At 44.8% G+C, this 18684-nt stretch overlaps 1 protein-coding gene across 2 annotated transcripts in view; it reads left to right on the top strand.

Moving 5' to 3' along the window:
- Positions 1 to 18684, top strand: part of lzts2a (leucine zipper, putative tumor suppressor 2a) — a 41067-nt gene that overhangs the window by 4730 nt on the left and 17653 nt on the right. The window contains exon 2 of one of the 2 annotated variants that reach the window (XM_076743027.1): positions 14453 to 14567. The gene's annotated coding sequence lies outside the window, so the exon portion shown is untranslated. Of the gene's footprint in view, positions 1 to 14452; positions 14568 to 17774; positions 18070 to 18684 lie in introns of those variants that run through there. The other variant, XM_076743028.1, reaches the window with a different exon arrangement.

The raw sequence follows: 18684 nt of genomic DNA, 5'->3' as shown, positions 1-18684 counted from the left end.
ATTTTAATAACTTAAGTGATCCCTCAACTTTTCATCTTTTTGTCCAATCCTAATGGCATTCCTGTCAGTCTCAGCAGGGACATTGTCTTTAATATATGCTAACATGCTAATGAAGATGGCGAACATGGTGAACATTTTACCTGCTAAACATCATCGTGTTTGTGTTGTCATTGCACGCCGATGCTAATGTTTACCTCAGAGCGCCGCTGTGCCTCCCAGAGCCACTAGCATGGATTGCTTAACTAATGACGTAGAAGGTGGAGCTATAGGAGCTCACCAGTACATGTGGCCAGCCTTCATCAGGCCCAAGGTGTGGCTGTACAGACTTGGGTGGACCACTTCTGACACTGGCCTGTCATAGCCAAGCTCAGCCTGTCATTATCCCCCTTTGACTTTTACAGTCTCAAAAACACACCAAAAGCTCAAAATTCCCCACGAGCTTGCACACTGCCTGTCTGTTATCACACTCTTGCAGAACCCTTTTTCAACACGAAGGAGACTCAAAATGTGTTTCCTTTGCGTAAGTAGATTGCAGGTCAATTAAATTGCCATTGGAATCTGATAGCTGAGATGGCAGGCAGAGATGGGCTCTGAAAGCCCTTACAGTCTGTAAGGAGACACAGAATCAATGCCGAGTGGAGTAAGTCTGTGTATAATGGACATTAGTGGGCAGAGCTCTGGCACAGATCACATTAGAACCAGGAGTGCTGAAGTCTGCCAACTGCTCCAAACAGCCATTAGTAGGCCAATCAAACTGTATTTGCTCAACACTCGTGTATTTGTTCACTGCACCTCAAAGATACTGTAGACAAACTTCAATTACTTGCTGAAAATGCACTTTGAAGTCCTCATGATGTGACAATAAGTAGATATCAACCTTGGCCGCGTAGAAATGCAGCAGCTGTCCTGCATGCAAAATATGAGCACCATCACTACACAGAAACAGTTTTCATCTGTTTGAGCGCAGTCCTCCCTTTCTCTCTTTCTCCTTCCGAGGAGAAGGTAAAGTGGCCTCATATGTCACAAAGCGTCACTTCACTGCTGTCAGGAGGCTGATGTATGAGGACCGAAATGGCCAGTGCTGAAACAGCAGACCACACATACACAGATACACACAAACACAAGACTGATGGATGACACAAGCATTCGGCCCAGAATTGGGGCTCATTGGCCGGTAGCAGATGAACGGTTTTAGGAGGTCGAGGAGGGGACTGGCTGGAGACGACCTGCAGCTGCAACAGTGAGATGTTTTCTTTGGTAGCCGTCTCGTCTCTGTGAGAAAACCCATTCTGGCCTCTTGGAATTGTTAAGTCAAGAGACATTTTTCCTCTTCTAGCCCGAAATCAGAGAAGAAATCTCCTGTCAGAGTTGAGTTCTTTACGTGACTAACAACGCCTCGCATCCTCACAAGTGAGAGCCCCATTGATTAAGCTGTTTGTTGATTTGCCTCTATTGAAAACCTGATTTGTGGCAGCAAGGGAAGCAAAACATGAATTATTGATCTTCTTTAAAAGCTCATCGTCCCCTGCTGGTTTGGCTTGGCTCTGATTTCCTCAGGATTTTTTAGAGGAGCCTCTGATTTTGTCTTCCATTTTTTCTCAACCCTGTCTGAAACAACTACCTCAGCAGAATTGAATCAGCGCAGCATGTTGCAGCGGGGCACCTCTGAGCTAATAACATAAGCAAAGATCTGTTGACACCCAGTTGTTTGGACATGTGTCTGATTTATAGATTAGATTTCCTCCACCCTCTTGGCCAGCTACTTGTCCGCGTGTTTGTGCATTTTGCTCAGCAGAGTGAAGCCAGCTCAGAGGATGCGTCTGCCAGATGACCCCTCGGCAGAATGCGTGCCACACGACGCCCCTCCCCCTTCCTGCGTCAGCTGACTCGCTTGGGTAAACTGTGGCCAGCTTGTCTCGTGGAGGCAGAGAGGAGAGGAAGACGGGGGGCTGGGAAGTTTCAACCATGAGAGAGTGTTTACATCGTGACCCCGGCGTATCTCTGCATACCGTACTCTCAGTGGTGAAACTATGGAATTGATCCCTCCTTTTTAATTGCTGACAGATGTTTCCCCTCAGCGTCCATGCCTCCATCTCTTTCTTTCTCATACTCACATGTTGGGCCCCGATGTTCCCAGAATTCTTCCAGGAACCTCTGGGATGCTGTCCCAGCCGTGGTCTTGGTAACATAACTCCCACCACCCTCTCACCCGAGCCAGCCCTCATCCCCCAGCGGTCCCGTTGCACATGGATCGCCAGGCCTCAGCTGGCCTGGAAGCTGGCCTGCGCTTATGAAACATTTGGCAGATTTTAAACATAGTTGCAGTTTATGAAGTGATGCTGTCACTGGTTTCAGCTCAGTTTCAGGGGGCTCAGACTGACAGAGCTGAATCTTGTAGGTGTTGTGTGTCTCCGTGCCTTTGTCTGCTCTGCATTATCCTGCAGAGAATTGGTTATGGAGGATTGTGTCCATCTGCTGAGTGAGATTTCTTGGAAATGAGAGACACAGTACGGATAAAAAAGATGAAGGACGGGGTTTGTCTTGTGGCTCATCAGCAGAAAAGTGAAATCAAGTCCTCAGCATGAGATATACAGAGTATGTGTGTGTGTGTGTGTGTGTGTGTGTGTGTGTGTGTGTGTGTGTGTGTGTGTGTGTGTCCAGCTGAATTTTAAATGTGCAAAACAATGAGTCCAGTGTGATTCTTTCTCATGCACGCGTCCTCAAGCCTCTCTCAGCATCCCTCTGCGATTTGACATTGAAAAGATGTATTGTCCAAATAAGGCTTTGATATTCATATTATTAACAGGCCGGATCAGCGTGAAGCTCACTGTGTTTGGTGTTTGGGGTCTTGGTGCCCCCCCCCCCCCCCCCCACTTGCCCCTGCCCCTGTCAGCGCAGACAGAAGTAGGTCAAAGTTTAGTAGAGCGTCCCGTCTGAGCAGATTGGCGGATTGGAGAGGTGGATGGGTTTACTAAACTATTTAAAAATGCCCTAAAGATCAGTAATAATCTATTCTGATGCATTAAATAAAAGTTTGGTGTCTCCGGTTGGGAATCCTCCTCCAGTGTACCTTGCTCATACAGACAGTGTGATGAGTCTTAATAACTCACTGTGCATGTAGATCAAGGATTAGCTATCCAACCGCCCACAGACAGTATAGAGTCCCCTCTATTCCCTGTGTACATATGACTGCATCCCCACACAGCTCTAAAACACAATCATTAAATTTGCAGATGACGTAACATTGGTGGGACTGTTAAATGGGGACCAGACAGCTTACATGTGTGCAAACTGGCAGGATGCTGTACAGAAAACAATCTATCACTGAACATAAAAAAATGGAATTCATCATAGACTTTAGGAGACACTTCAAGGACCTTTCTCTAAGCATCGCAGGAGTAGAAGTGAAGGTTTCCAGCTTCAGGTTTCTTGGAACCCACATCACAGAGGACCCAAGCAGCAACCTCAGGGGCAGAAAGCAACACGGATGTGCCAAAAACTGCAGTTCCTCAAATGGCCACTTGAGGCTGGCTCCAAAAGCGAGTCATCCCCATAGACCCCCATAATAAAATGCCAAACTTTACAGCAGAAATAAACATGTTCACAGCCACGTTGGTCTCCATAGCTAATTTGTGATGTCACAGAGACTGCATCTACAGTTAATACAGTTTGTGAGAGGACCTCACATGGACAGTCAGCTCCACTGCTCTGGTAAAAAAAAAAAGAGAAAAAGTTCAGCAGCGGCTCTACTTTCTAAGGACATTTAGGAAAACCAGCCTGACCGTGAAGCTGCTGGTGACCTTCTGCCACAGCTCTATAGAGAGTGTACTGGAATACTGTATTGCAGTATGGTATGCCAACTGTTCAGCAGCAGACAGAAGAGCACTCCAGAGAGTCATAAAAAACACCCCAGAAAATAATTGGACTTCCCCTGTGCGCACTAGGAGACATCTTCAGATCACGCTGTCTCCGCAGAGCCGGCAGCGTTCTGAAGGATGCAGCTCACCCATATCATCTCTCCTCTCTGCTGTCATCTGGAAGGTGCTACAGGGCCTTAAGGACCCGCACTTCCTGGCCCAAAAACAGCTTTTACCCCAGAGCCGTCATTGAACTGAACTCCACAAAACGCCGTCACCCCTCCAACATCATCACAACATTCCACACTCCACAGTCATCATATAATCATATCGCATTCAGTGCAGTAGCATTTGGTACAAATCGTCAAATTAGCCATTTTAGGAGATGCACAGTGAATTTCTTTACACAATTTGCAATGACAGTGAAGGCACTCTGTCATATTGTATTCTATTTGGCCAGAGAGGGCAGCAAAACACTGCTTTTCATTCTATCTCAGATGTCTAAATTTAGTTATGCTAACTTGTCATGGTATAATGTTTACCATGTTCACCATCTTAATTTAGTGTGTTAGCATGCTAACATTTGCTAATTAGTGCTAGACATGGTGCAGAAGATCATTTTAAACCGAGGACATTTACGTGCAACGCGATATCTTATGTTTCCTTTGAGATGGTTCTGGCCTTGTTGACCCTTTGGAGCAAAACATACCTCTGCAGATTAGTGTGTCTGGGCGCCGTGTGAGAGGGGACTGGGTCAAGGGGAGGTCAGACTGTCGGGTTAGAGTTGAGAGGAGAGGGGCTGGAGGGGTGGTGGCTGGTGAGGGTCATGTCATGAGGGAGCTAAGCCTTGTCTAGTATCAAAGTTTGAAGAAATGTCCCGAGCTCCACTTTTAGAACATGAATGTCTGGAATCTGATCCTAGAAAGGATCTGGAATATGTAGAGTTGTTGTCGATGGAGTTTGCTGAACAGGACTTTGTCTCATTCCTTTCCTCGCTGTCCTGGTTGTCATGTGTTACATAACAGAGCTTTCTAAAATCAGATGTTGCCGTTGATATGAGAGTAAAGTAAAGTGGGAGAAAGGGACGCATCTCAAACATCCGCTCATTGTCGGCAGACCCGGATTTGCTGGCCTGCATAAAACGTACGTAGCTCCAGTCTGCTGTCAAAGATCAGATAGATTACAGTGAAGACGGAGTGGTTTGGAGGGGTAGTGGCGGCGGCGGCGGATGCAGAGATGAACGGATGAAATGAGGCCAGTGTCATCCTATCTCATTTACGATGCAGGGTTGGGAGGGGATTAGCCTCGCTTACATAACTCCAACTCCCCCATCTCCCCCCTTAACTAGCCCATCTCCCTCCTTTTCCCCCATCTCTCAAGCTCTCCCCCCTCCTCTGAGATCACAGGATTGGTGTTGGCCTATTTGTTATTCCAATATTTTGGATCTTTGTTTCGTACCCATCTTAGAAGATGAAAACTGAAAATGGGTGATTCGGAGAGACCATGAGGAGGGGAGATAATAAAGGTGAGGGGGCAAAAATTAGGAAGGGGGTGCCTGGATTTGGTGGAGGATATAGAAAGCAAAATCTGAAAGAGAGCAAATGTAGTAAAAAGTCTGCAGATAAAGCAAAAGGAAAAGAGGAAACGGGAGAAAAAAGGGGGAGTGTAGGGGGTGGATGAGTCTATTTATAGTTTATCCCTGCTGTTGGGTTAGACCGCCTGGCCCAGCGCAGCACAGCTCAGCATCCATGTCAGTCTTGATGTCAGTCTCCATTAGCTCTATACACACACAAACACACATACTATATATACCTGAGGGTGTAAATACAGGCTCTCAGGAAAACGTGGCCACGCTGACCTTTGCCACTGAAGTACGAGTAAAAGAGAATTACACACCGACGGATCTGACGGCGTGTTTGTCTTTGTGTTTGTGTGTGTGCAAGGTGTTGAGGTGCTGGAGTTAACAGTCAGACAGTGTCTGACATAAATATGCTGTGAAACGTGGGCGAAATTGCGTGCCGCTCGGCTCAGCGGATGAAAAGATTTTGTCTTTTGAGGCAAATGGCGCACTTCAGAGAGCGATGTGTTCAATTTAAAGCAGAATCAAACGCGGAGACCGTACGACAAAGTACACCCTCCACCTGATTTTACTTCTTAATCTCGAGAATAAATTAACTGTGCACCATCTTCCGTGTCCTTCAAGTCCTTATTTTTTGTTGTTCTTGCATCACATTTGCATATCTGTGTTCTCCTTTTTCTTCCCCGTCTCTCACATACACACAGCCACAAGCACACGTGCAGGTGAATGCGTGTGTTTCAGAGAGAGAAACGTGTTCCCTGAACTACATCTAACTGTGGGCTTCCCTTCTGGCTGACTTGGATGACATCAGTGCACTTGGTTATTGTATCTGCTGCAGGCAAAGACACACATACACACACACAAACACACCCATGATCTAACTGAGTCACAGGCAGAGGAAATGGCTCTGGTTTTAGACAGTAAATGCAGGAGGTGCTCAGTGTTTCTGCAAATAACCTTTTTTAGTTTATTAAGTATTTTGTGTAGCAGTGCTGGCTCAGGGTGATTTTGGTTTATTTTCATGCCTGTTGGGTCCCAGATTTGGCTCTGCTACACAAAAATTGCATTATTTTTTTATGTTAAGTGTCAGCAACACATTTTCACAGTCCACTTATATTTATTTGTGTTTTTGGGGTGGAATATGCCAAAAGCCAGATGGATTTTGTTTTTGTTTTTTTAATCAGCCCACTGTGAGAAACATTGCATGGGAAGTTATTAACTGTGAGCTGAAGGCTGCGAGGACTGGCCAGCTACTGTATAAGTTCCTCGATGATTCATGGAACAGTCTCTGGGTTGCACAGGACCTCGTTTGTTTCTGCTGTTTCTGCCCCTGGCTCACCCTGCTCCAATAACACACTTACTGTGGCAGAGGACACACATGTACAGACACACGCATAAGCGCAAGCATTTACAGCGTGCATGTGTGGAGGCGTCTGCAGAGAGACGACATGCATTCGCTCCCAACACGTGGCACATAGAGGCAGAATGGGGAAATCATCTCCAGGCTTAAGACAAATATCAGCACTTCTTATGTTCTTTTTCTTCATCTCATCTCTGCTGTGACACGTCTGTGCCAGTGGTGGAAAGTAATAAAGTACATTTACTTAAATGCTGGTCTTAAGTGCAATTTTGAAGTCCTTGTATTTAACTTGAGTGTTTGCATTTTAAACTACTTTACACTTCTACTCCACAACATGTCAGCATGAAATATTGTGCTTTTACTGCACCACATTTACCTGGCAGCTACACTCTGATAAACATTACATGAATAAAATGTAATGAGCTTATAAAATACACTACATTGGCTTTTTTGGCATTTTTGCAATGTGACACCTTATTAAAAAAATAGTATGTGTAGGGTCTCTCGTCACATTTCAGATGTCTGTGTGTTGTTTTCAGTCCCACCAGAGAGGTGCTTTTTCCTCCAAACTTCTCAGATGGTTTCATTTAAATAACTGTTCAAGAGGTCAAATGATCCAATATGTCACAAAACAGCCAAGATTACAGAAGCATGAATACATATTTGTGCACTTTTCAACCCTCATCAATCATCTCACGGCCCCTCAGATTTATCTTGAGACCCTTTGGAGGGGCCCGACATCCAGGTTGGGAACCACTGGACTGAACTACCTGTGTTGATAGAGAGTAGTTTTCACCTTGACCAGGGTTAGGGTTAGGTTAATACATAAGAGTATGACACTAAACAGAGTCCTTCTGCTGAATAATTACTTTTATTTTGATTTTAAGTACATTTTGCTGATGACGCTTCTGTACTTTTGCATAAGTGGGATTTTAAAGGCAGGACTTTTTCTTGTAATGGAGTGTTTTTGCATCGTAAACAGTCTGAGCACTTCTTCCACCACTGGTCTGTGAAGCACTTTGCGCCCTCAGAGTGGTTTCCTAGTATTCTTGCGACAGCACAAACCATCCTGCGGTATTCATGGATGGTGAAACACGATGGAGACAAAAATCTTTCAATTTTCTGCAGCCAGCGTGAAGCGTGACAGCAGCGGCTCTCGTGCTCTTTGTCTCATTTCAGCTTTCTCCAGGTTTAAGTACAATGCACAGTTCGAGTGCAGCCAGATGCTGACAGGTGCTTCACTGTGTTTCTGTGAAATATGTGCAGATCTCTCATCTGGCGGCCCCCCAACCCCCTCGTCCTGCGGCAGCTTTCCCATGCACACTGTGTTCCCACTTGTTAAAGCTGAGAAAAACAGAACGCGTGCACAGAAATGTATTTGAAATAATGGAAGACTGGGAGAATAATATAAGAGGAGACAAAGTGTGTGAATGAAAGGAGATGATTCACATCCTCCAGACAGACAAACTACAGCAGCAGCAGCAGCAGGCTGATAGAGCTACAGACAGACCAAAGCCAACACAAAGCTTTTGGCTCTGGTTGCAGTTGAAGCTCTGAAAAGGCAAATGAAAACTTTCCTACGGCCTTTTTTTCTCCTTTGTTAATTTCCCGCCCGCTCTCTTTATTTCCTCTACTTTTGCTCCTCCTGCCCACAGAAGAGGCTCATTAGTCATCAGCTGTCTGTGAACATGCAAGATCATCCTTTTTTTTTTCTCTAAGAAATTTTATAGCAGAGGTTGATTGTGTGCAGCTGTGGATGAGCATCAGCTGCTGCTCTTAAGATTGGTGACAAAGATAGATTTGACCCACCACTGCTGCTGCTGCTGCTGCTGCTGCCGCCGCCGCCCCTGCTCCCCCCTTCTCATGTCATCTCATCTAATCTGGCCACCAAGAAGGACGACTTAAGATCTGATATCTCAGAGGAACATTTCAGAGCAGAGCGGGAGGAGGAGTGTATCGATTAGTCGCTTCACTTCAGGGAGGATTGAGTACTGTACATGATGAGGTCATTCTCCTCTGGAGGTGGTGGACACACATTTACTCTAGTACTGTATTCATAAATGCAGTTTTGAAGTATCTGGAGTATTTCCATTTTATGCTAATTCTACTCCCTTACAAGCAAAGACTTCAGGGATCATGCTTGTTTGGTACAGATGCCAGCAAAAATCACAATATCATCATTTTTATGTTTTTTTCTGTGAAAATAAAATGCAAAAATTACCTTTCCCACTAAATTTGTGACTACTATATCTGCCAAAATAATCACAATATGATTTTTTTTTTTCAATCATTCAGCCCTAATTTAAATAACTGCTCAGGGCCCAATGTGATAAAAATATCCAGTATTTCACAAAAAAAAGCAAAAATGAAAGAAAGGTCCAAACAGTAATACACAGATGTCCGTAGCAGAACATAGATTTTTCCTCATTCAAACCCTCATTAATCATCTGATGACTACCCTTGTGACCCTTGTAATACTTCTGTACTTTAATATTGTTGTATACTGTAGGTACTTTTACACTGTCTTCAGGTCTCAGTTTATGCTTTTCTTGGATAAAACATTTCTGGATAAAGATAAAGGAAAGGGTCCAGATTTGTACAGGAGGTATTAAAATCAGTTATTTCCTCTCTTATTATTTGTACTTCCTTGAATATCAGGGGAAAAAACTGTTAATTAAGAACAGCCATCCTGACGGTTGCCAGACTTAGACAGGCTGCCCTCTAGTGAACAGCAGTGGATCTACACCGAGCCTGACCTGAGCCCCTTGATCTGAAGCAAGGTGCAAACCGACAGGACTGGAGTTTAATATATACAGCAGATAGATCTATCAGAGCAGCATGGGCAGATGCAGTTCCCGTTGTTTTTTTTCTCTTAACCTATAAGATGAATGGCCCTCATTAATCACGGCCATTTGTCTTCGGTTGTAAGTCTAGAGGTCAGTGATTAAACCTTGTTCTCTGTAACGTGGCCAACTCTCTCTCTCTCTATCCGTCTTTCCCTCCCTCGCTCGGAGGATCAGAGGGAGAGTTGCATTTCGCCGCTGCTCTGCTCTGCTTTTCATGGCTCTGATGTTGTCTGCCACCAAATCCCTGCTGAATAAAAGTCAGAAATTGAAGCAGCAAATCATGTTTTATGTATGTGTGCTTACACAATGAAAGCAGGCTGGAAAGTGGGCCAAGCATCACACAGGGCATATTATGGCAACAAAGCAGCTTTCCACTTTCTTGGAAAAAACGACAGCGGCAGCCAGCAAAGTGCCGGGCACAGAGTACAATGTGAGCGTTTGCTTAATGACAGCCAAAATGGAGAGAGAGATACATAGAAATTGCATTACCTGACTGCTCTGTTCCTGGGAAGTGTTTTACTATTCCCATTGATTCTATTCTGGTGTAGAAAATGCACTGTTGACTTCTCAGCTCCATTACTGAACAGATATGTCTACTCAGTAATGTAACAATACACACTGTCAGTCAATACAGAGGTGGCTGTCACTTAAAGATCTCAGGTTGTATCAGTCGAGGGCAGCAGCTATTGATCGTTTTCATTATCCTCTCACTGGTGATTTGTAAAACATCTGAAAATAGTGTGACTTGATAAGCTGCAACCAGAAAATTTGGGGCATTTTTGCTTGAAAAATGACTGAAACTTTAATTTTCTGTCTATTAATAAATCAACTAATTGTTTCAGTTCTATAATTGATTATTATGAGTAATGTTGGAAGTCACTGAGGTTTGCTTTCTGTCAGTACTGCATCAACAGAGTTTTTGCACCACAGTGATGAAGTCATGTGATTTATGTGGTATGCAATTCACTGGATTAGCCCAAGACAGATATTCCTGTCTGATTATTTTTTAGGGCTAAAGCAATTAGTTGATTAATCAATTTGCCAGTCAACACAAAATAGACTGATTATGTATTTTGATGTATTTTAAAGGCCAAAGGTCAAAGTCACTCTGACCTCATAAAACATGTTTGGCCACAACACATGTTTCTCACTGGACGTTATTCACTGGAATCAAAAATCAGAAATGTGTTAATGTGTTTGTCATTCTTTCAAACCTGAGCTCAATGTTTCTTTCCCTCGTTTCCCTCTGCAAGAGTCACCTTGACAGATTTAGCCACGCCTTTTGTGTGACGGCAGCTACTTTCTCCTTCACCCTCCTTCACTCCTCCCCGATCAGTACAGCAGTGATACACAGCAGAGACCTGGAGTAACCCAATAACTATAATGATAGAAGCACTGTGATTAACAAAGTGAACCTGAGGCACACAGACTGCATAACCTTAATAACGCCCTGAGCTGAAGTTAATACTGCAGCATCCTGTGGGAGTGCGACCCTAAATCATAGTGTCATTGTACTCACTTAAAGTGTGGTCCCTGCAGTGAGGACATATGCTGCTGTAGCGATGTAATCTATCCACCAGTGATCTAAAGGATTAAAAATCTCTATCTAATCTGCACCCATGGGTTCACATCAGCCCATCATGCAGAGTGAGATGTCATCTCCTGATTAGAGATAGTGTGCGTTTGTGTGTGTGCATGCACATGTGTGTAAGTGAACTCCAAGCTCCACAGAGATCATTGCAGCGTCACAGGTCATGTCTTTTGGCCCTGAAGTGGATTTTATGAAAATTAAAAGATGTAAAGCCGGCCATAATCGGGCCCAGGTCTGATCTATGTATTTATGTTTGCATATATATGTGTGTGTGTGTGTGTGCGTGCGTGCGTGTGCGTGCGTGTGTGTGCGCGCTCGCATACAGTACAGTTCATGTGCCTGTATCTGCAGATCACTGTTTGTATAAACCTTCCCTTGATTATTAGACACACTAGCAGCATGGTTGTAGGGATGCCAATGATTTGGTCCAGACTGAAATATCTTTGTACAGACGTTCATGGCTCCCAGAGGATGAATCCTACTGGTGATCCCCTGACCTTTCCAAGGGAGTCGGGGCATCTCAATAAACTTAACCCTCACCCTGTTATCTCACCATTTCCACCCCCAATCCCACTCTGTGTCCCTCAGGGAAGACCCTGACCATCTGCCCTCCTGGGGAGGGGGGGGGCTCCTTGTTAGGACAGAGTGGTGTCTTTACCCCACACACAGCTTCATACGATCAGTGCGTGTCTCTCTACCATCAAATCAGGCCTCAAATGACTGGAACACAATAATCATCTAATGGCAGAAGTCCCAGATCCTGATTGCCACTTTAATCAGTTGAACCTCGACCCAAAGCCTCACTGACCTCCAGATTTCACGGAAATCCATTCAGAAGTTTGTGAGGTTTTCTGTTGGCAGACACAGGCCGACACGTTTGTTCCATATTGATGCAATTTGAGAACATCAGCTACGTCAGAGCTCTAAGGAAGCCTAGAGGTTAATCGATAATCATGTTTTGTGTGATCATTTGTCAGAATGAAATGGAGTATATTGATTTTGTTTAAAAGGTTATGCATTATGTCTTATGTTTTCCAAATGGAATTAGCATTTTTGTAGCATCTGTATGGACAAGGTTGAGCTTCTGTTGTTTGGTAGATGGGAAAAACAATGCGCATTGACGTTTCTCTACCTCATGTCTGGGGTGCTGTCATTAAAACTTAGACATACTGAAATCCTCAGTTTATGTGGGAGCCATATGGCGTTTTCATCCATAGTTGATCAAAGTTACGGAATTTTTTTTGTGCTGCCAAAACACAACTTCAAACTCCAGCTGGCACAGTTTGCCTTGACAATACCATTTCTATGAAGGAAAATCTGTCAGCATGACTGTCTGTGTTTCTACAGCTCGTGTGACAATAGCCGTGAAAGAGCTCAGTCAGCATTTGTTTGTGGTTCCTGAAAGCAGCTCTCATGCTCGGCCTGGCAGCCGGGCGATACGGCAGGACTGACCCCTGCACCGGGCCGCAAGGGCCAAAATCAATAGTCGTATCGTATCACTTATCAGACTGTAACAAGCTGACTGATTACCTCATCGGCTGCTTGTATGGAGAGAGGAGAAGTGGTGGTGGGGGAGCTGAGAGAAAGAAGGGGTGAGATCAGATGATAAAAATGCATTAATGAAAAAGGGAGGGTGATGTAGCATTAATGGGAAAAGAAGTTAAAACCTTCCAGTGCACTAACAGAGGAGCTCATACTTTCTTTTATTGGCAACCTGGGGGTGACGAAATGATTAAATCAAGCTTCACAAGGCTTTTGGAATAAATGCATTGTCACTTTAGTCTTAACTGTGATCCTACATGAGATATTTACACACTAGAAAGGAAAGGAATATCAATAGCAATGAGGATATGAGGAGCAAACACACAGGAATTCACAGCTTTTTTCACTCATCTGAAGTCCACTCAGACATTTGTTTTGCTCTGCTTTGTCTCTTCTGCAGCCCATAAAACCAGGAAGATGCAATTCAAGCTAATCTAGAAGCAGGAGGAACACACAATCTCACATTTATGCATGTTTTCTATGTGAAGTCAGTGTTTGTATCAAAAAATGTCAGAATTGGGAACATCATTTGATGCTTGGTATTTTTGGTTGTATTTTTCAGTTGCGTGTGGATTCTTGTTCAGGGGCCAGTTTCTCAAAGACAGACTTAAATTGGCTCAGATCTAACTAATAGTCACACTTCAGATAGGCTTCTAAATTTATCAGTTGGACAGAGACGTCCGAGTGATGTAAAACGCTTTGTAGCTTTGTCGGAAAATTGCTGTATAAATAAACTTTGTTATTATTGTTGTGTTGTTAGGTCTTTACTGTCTTCAGTAGAACCAATGTGCTATGAAACGTGGCTGATGGAGCAACTGCATCAGACCACTCAGCTCCCTTCACTACATTAGAAAATGTTTGCCTTCTGGAGGAATTCATATAGTTTCAATGGCGTTGTTGTTGGATGACTATGGTCTCTCAAACCTCTTTCTCTTCTGTGTCACTGATTGTACCATGGAAACATGGCTGTTAGTTGAGTGTTAGCCTGGGGGTAGAGTAGCTACCTCCTCAGGCTCAAAACAAGACCCTGTGTGCACCTGGCATTCACATGCATGGGTGATGTCATCATACGTAGGCAGCTGTAAGTACAGATGTGAATGCACCTAAGACGCATTTAGGAAACCTTGCGATCCGATCGCTCAGACCACGTTCAGAGGCGGTCTGGGCCGCACTCTGTCCGCAGCATGTAGGCAGATGTGTCCTGGGCCACCTACTCAGCCGATGTCCTCTGCATCAGGCTGTCAACAGGCAAAATGGATTCTCATGGTTGGAGTGCACATCAAACATGCATGCCGATTTCAGTTTGGGCAGCAGGTTAAAAAGAACAGAATTGATGTACGTGTTTATTTGCATGTTGAGTGGGGGAGTGAGATCTGATCACAAGCGGTCACTCAAGCAAGCGGAGACTCATTGTCTTGCCAGGTGTGAAATGACGTACTTAGAGCTCCACCTGTGATCGCATCATCCAAGACACACGTTAATGCCAGGTGTAAACAGGGCCTGAGTCAGTCAGTCATTGAGCAGTTACAGAGCCAGATATTTTCCTCAGGGGTTGGTAGAGACCAAAAACAGAGCCCCCAAGTGGTCAGAAAAGCTATTGCAAGTTTAATATAATCCAAATGCTGAGTGTAATTTTGAGTCAACAGGTTAACATCACCGCTCTGTGTTTTCCCTCAGGCCACAGCGCTGGAGAAGAGGCAGATAGAGGAGCGAGGTCCTGGGATGAGAGCTCTGTGCCGCTTCCCTCTCTCCCCTAGACCTCCAGGAGGAGACCGCTGGGCGACACTCTGAGGTAAAGACCCGTACAAAAAAATAAAACTCCCTCTGCAGACAAAACCCTTCTCTGACGATGCTGACCTTCAATATGTGCTGACTCAAGCATCCCCCACTCCTCCTACCTCTCTTGTTCTTTCTCTCTCTGTCTCCCTCCCGTCCTTTCAGTGTTGTTCTTGTTGTCTGTCTTTCGGGGACATTGATCACTGGTCTGACTTGGTGGTGTGGCCTCAGTTTGGATTGACCCGCTCTGGTCACTTTGTCACATGGACAAACACACATTTATGGAAATGGGGGTCTTGACCTCCATCTTTGAAGTGTCCGATTAGGGATTGGGTTTGGAGATGGATGGCAGTTGGAGTGTGTGACACGGGGGGAGGAGGGAGAAGAGGAGGAGGGGATGAAGGGTCAGGGGGCAGGAATTTGTGGCTGAGCCCGTGTTGTCCCATACGGTAGCCAGGTGTCCCCAAAGGAGTCAGGGAGGGCGTGTTTATTTACTTCTACAACACATTTTCTCGACACACTTAAAGCATAGAGTAACCTCTTCTAACCTCAGCAGTGTCTGTGTGCGTTGGACAGCTACAACCAAGTTTTAGTTTGCTTTGCTTTTGGCCCACGAGCAGCCACCCGACACTGAATCCTGACGTTAGCCGCTTATCATTTCTATCAGCTCAAGGCCTCACAGTGAAGGGCAGAGTTTGAAAGATATGTGGGGTGATAATAATGTGTGGTCAAAACAGCAGCAGCTGTCTTCCTCTCTTCTTTCCACCGTCTCCATTACAGATCTGCTGCCTCCTCTGCTCTCCGTCTTTTCCTCTTGTCCCAGCCCAGCTGTCCCCTTCCTTCATTAGCTGTCCCACAATGATACCCACCGCCTGCTTAGGCAAGGTCACTTTCAGAACACAAAAGACTCAGTTTATGTCCTACTCAGCACCTTAGTTTTGGTTGATTCGTGTTCTTGACAAGTAAAGCTGCACTAAACCATATTTTTCTATTAACAATGGATAAAATAATTACATAATGTGAAATGGGTTAGTTGTTTTGATGATAATTATCACCTGACTCTGCAGGTCCCCTCAGCTCTGCAGAGCATTTTAGCATCTTTCAGCTCTTTGTTTTGGTTTTAAGAGCTGCAACTTGGTTCGGTCTCGCGCCTCTCATCAGCGTTCTTTCTAACAGCAGGCAGAAGCTCTAATAACCTGACACGGCCTGCGTATGTTTTCATTTGTTCCTATTCTTGTTTTGTCTTTGAACTTCTGCTCACTATTATAGGCTCTGTTAAACTACAGTCGGAAATCTCGACACCACCGCATCCACCACAGATATCAGGTTAAAAGACAACCTTTGGCACAACGTTACAGACGGCGTTAACTAGCTTACTGTCTGTTGTAATCGAATTAGCTTGATGTTTCTATGGATGTTTAACTCAATTTGCATTTTACCTGCTGGTTTTTGCTTTGTTGGTCTGAAAACTGATTTAGGATCATGAATTAAAGTGACATATACAGGAGAGGTGTCTCCACTGTGTGTGTCATACACCACTTTGAACTTTTCTTTCTTTAATGCCACATTCAGCCTCCTCTGTGCTGACCGTTGTGAGGGTTTAACATGTTACACAGAACTCTCTCTCTTGTACACACACACACACACACACACACACACACACACGCACACGCACACACAAAAGACTCAAAAGCTTTCTGTTGTTGTATTTTCAGCATTGAAAAGTGGACTGTGTTAATGGCAGTAAAGTGCCAAGTCAGAGAGCAGAAGTGAAGCCTCTTCTCACTTGTTATACCGCCGTGGGACTAAGAGGGATGTACAGGGAAGTTCCAGTAAAGAGAGAGAAAACACACACACACACACACACACACACACACACACACACGCACACACACACACACACACACACTCTTGTCCAGCATTACTCAGCCCTCCTACTGGTTTTCCATGGAAACACACAGCAGTAAACATGGAGTGGTTAGTGTTGTGTACCACACAGATAGCCACCAATAGCTTAGTGCTGAAACAATTAGTCAGTTCATGGAAAATTATTAAACAATCTCTGATAGTCAAATAATCAGCAATAATTTACAGCCACGCTAGCAGCTTTGTGAGGATGCGCTCAGGCACAGCTGTGATCTGAGCAAAATGCTAACTTCAGCCAGCTAACATGCTCGCAACGCTGATGTATACCATGGTAACTGTATTAGTTTAGTGTGTTAGTATGCAAACATTTATTAATTAGCAATAAACCCAAAGTACAGCTCAGGTTGATGGAAATGTTATTAGTTTTGCAAGTAAAAAGTGCAAAAAGTGTTGGACAAACTGAAATTTGAAAATCACAAATGTCAGCCTTGTGGTGGCGCTAGAGGAAAAGTCAGGGGATCGTCAGACTTCATTAGGATTCCTCCTCTGGCCACCATCGTTACAACATGTCATGAAAATCCATCCAATTGCTGAAGAGGCCTGAACCACCGCATCAGATCAAATGGTAGACAAACTCAACTGATTAAATGACAATGAAGCTAATCTCTGTTTGCATCTTAGCGTAGCAACAGTGTGCCTCTCTCACCGCACACACACTTTTCTTTGCACCACCCACCCTCTGAACTTCACCTTCAACCAAACGGCTACAAACACATCACTCAATTCTCATTCTCTCACGCTCATTCATTCACCTGCTGAATCGTCCTCATGCTCACCTTCATGTGCACCAGAGAGCGTGTGGAGTGTGCAAAGATGAGCAGAAAGATGTTATGTAATTTACCCCGTCTGAGCGAGTTGACCCACCCCCTCCCTCCCTGTAGCGGCTGCAGCTCTTGATGTAGTTGGTGTTGTTTGATAATTGGCTGTGACTGCACTGTTATTTAGCCAGATGACAGATGCTGAAAATTGGGGGTAAGAGGTCCCCCCCGATGCCTACAGGCCAACCTGCCCTCACACACACCCACCAAACAGAAGTAGTGGATAACATTTCCAAAATTGTTCAATGTGACGCAGGATTGTGTCGATGCAGAGAATATGTGTGAAAGAGGAGGGGATGATGAAGCTCGGGCTAAAAAGAGAAGGGGGGAGGAGAGAGAGGCAGAGGAGAGGAGTGTGTGTGTTAAAAGAGGGAAACTAGAGGCAGGGGGCTGGCAGACAAAAGTGAGAGAGGGGAGGGAGGAATGAGGAGGAGGAGGGGGAGGCGGTGCTAAGGCAGACAGCAGGGAAGGAAAGCTGAGAAGAGGAACATTGGAGTGAAGTGAGAGGAGGAGGAGAGGACAGGACAGGAAAATAAGGGGGCTTCCATTTGAAAGTCCTCGTGTCGGGATATGAAGTCCTGGTGCGGCGCAGAGGCAACGGCAGGAGGCTGGAGTGTAGCAGAGAAGAGATAGACGACGGGAAAAAGAAGGAGAGACGGGAGGAATCTGAGCAAACAGAGACTGGAGTGATTTTTGCTTCTTCTTTTTTTTTTTTTTTTTTTTTCCAAGAGAGACAGAGACAAGTGGAGGCAGCGATGCAGGGCTCTCACAGGGGTGAGTGTGGAGTGAGAGTGTGTGTGTCTCTGCATAAGTGTGTGTGTGTGTGTGTATTAAATTCTCCAAACCCAGGCTCTCTTTACCCTGCTCTTTATCCCAGTTTGGCTTCGTTTACATGAAGGCAAATTGGCTCGAGGAAACTTCGTATTCATGAGCGCCTTGAGTCAGTGTGAAGCCACTTGAGAGGGTGTCGATTGCAGATATGCCAATAATGGAAGGTGTGTAACGGAAGGAGTTTTAGACAAAAGTTGCTCGGCAGGCCAATTCACACGGAACCACTGATTTTAACAGCACTGGAAACTAGTTTAGGAATGCCAGTGAAGGCCAAAAAGTTGGTGAGGGCCTCTAATCTGATCTGAATGATCAAATAATGATAAAGAATCCCCAGAAAACTTGAGATTGAAGGCAGCTGGATGATTCAGAGGCAGCTAACTTACATCAGCTAACTTAGTTTTCTAAAGTTGTTACGACTGTAGCTGCTCTCTCTGACCCTGGAGACTTTGGGCCTGCACAGACTGGGACAAACAGACTCTGTAGCTTGCATTTGTTGAGGTGGGATGGTGAGGCTTTGGCAGTGTGCGAGCCCAGGTTTTCTAATCCTGACCCTGGCTA

Source organism: Chaetodon auriga, chromosome 11 (assembly GCF_051107435.1).
Source record: "Chaetodon auriga isolate fChaAug3 chromosome 11, fChaAug3.hap1, whole genome shotgun sequence".
NCBI lineage: Eukaryota > Metazoa > Chordata > Actinopteri > Chaetodontiformes > Chaetodontidae > Chaetodon > Chaetodon auriga.
This window is presented reverse-complemented; position numbering and strand designations above follow the sequence as displayed.